The sequence below is a fragment of the Myotis nattereri genome (genome assembly GCF_964212035.1).
Source record: "Myotis nattereri genome assembly, chromosome: 1".
In the NCBI taxonomy this organism is placed as follows: Eukaryota; Metazoa; Chordata; class Mammalia; order Chiroptera; family Vespertilionidae; genus Myotis; species Myotis nattereri.
The window spans coordinates 230790015-230791799 of record NC_138075.1 but is presented as its reverse complement, the minus strand read 5'-3'; positions in this window follow the sequence as shown (position 1 = coordinate 230791799).

Genomic DNA, 1785 nt, shown 5'->3' with positions numbered 1-1785 from the left:
AGTCTCTCCAGCACCAAGGCCCAAGAGTCAAGGATACAGAAAACCAGCAGATACGGTAGAGTCGGGCGGACAGACGGTGCGGGGCGGAGGGAACGTTTCTGCCTGTCTGGAGATGCAAGCCAGACTGTGTTTAAGAGAAAGACAATAGGTGTTTTGTTGAAGAGAAGAAAGAAGGGGAAAACCTGATGCTACTGTGACGGGGCCATCCCCGGGAGACGGCTGCCCAGACCTCGGGCCCTGCCTGGCTCCCTTCTCTCCTTTGAGCCGGAGAGAGAAATGACCTTCATTTCCCAGGAGAAGGGGGAATAATGCACGCCCGCCCCCCCACCCGCCGCCCTCCCTCCACTCGTAGCCCTGCCTCCTGTTTCCAGGGCCTGTGAGCACGAGCGTCTCCCTTTATGACAATCATTTCCGTGCGGCTGCCTCGCTTTATTGATGAAGACAAACCCTAGGTACACATTTCAGAACCATCTGCAAATCTCTTGTTTAAAAATTTTAAAAAATATGTCTTTATTGATTTCAGAGAGGAGAGAGAGAGAGAGAGAGAGAGAAACATCCATGATGAGAGAGAATCATCGATTGGATGCCTCCTGCACCCCCCATACTGGGGGTCCAGCCTGCAACCCAGGCATGTGCCCTGACCGGGAACTGAACCGTGACCTCCTGGTTCAGAGGTCGATGCTCAACCACTGAGCCACGCTGGCTGGGCCAAACCTCTTCTCTGGAGTCTGCCCCTCCCCCCGAAGGATGACGTTTAGAGCCCACTCGGATAATCTGAGATCATCCCCCGTGCGAGAGCCTTAACTTAATCACAGCCGCAAAGTCCCTTCACTGGAGTCACACTCACAGGCCGGCGGGCCACGCTCCGGTCTCTCCCCTCACAGCCTCCACGTCGCTGCCACACGTTTTAATTCCCTGGGTATATCGCAAGCCCCACCCACACCATTGTCCAGGCCACTCCTCTCGAGGCTTCCTCTTGCGCCCTCCCTCCTGCCCCCGGCCTGGTTCATGACTCCTCATGGCAGATGTTCTCAGAGTTTGTTTCTCTAAAATGTCTATTGGACCTTCTTCTTCTCCTTTTTTTTTTTTTTTTTTTTTTACAGAATTTCTGTGAGTTTACTTGAGCCATAGACCTTCATTTTTTTTTTTTTTTAAATCCTCACCCCAGGATATTTTTCCATTGATTTTTAGAGAGAATGGAAGAGAGTGGGAGAGACAGAGAGAAACACATCGATTGGGTGCCTCCTGCACCAGGGCCTGGGCCGGGGAGGAGCCTGCAACTGAGGTACATGCCCTTGACCGGAATCAAACCCGGGACCCTTCAGTCCGCAGGTGGACACTCTGTCCACTGAGCCACACTGGCCACGGCGAGCTTCATTTTTTAAGCACATTTATTTTTGCTGGATTTCGAATTCTAGGCTTGCAGTCCCTTACTCTCAGGATGTGGAGGCTCTCCCTTCGAGGCCGGAGGTGTCAGCACCCAGGGCTGTCCCTGATGCAGGTGGCAGGCCTCCTGTCCATCGGGCAGGCCTCCTGTCCATCGGGAAGGCCTCCTGTCCATCGGGCAGGCCTCCTGTCCATCGGGAAGGCCTCCTGTCCATCGGGAAGGCCTCTGTTCATCAGGCAGGCCTCCTGTCCAGCTGCACCAGCAGCCCTGTCTGTCTGTCCATCTCCTGCTTTATCACCATGACCGCACAGCACTTCTTGGTTCTGCAGTTGACGTATCCATCCCTTTTAGGAAATCATCAGCTCCTATCTCTTAAAATGCGGTCGTCACCAGCCTGC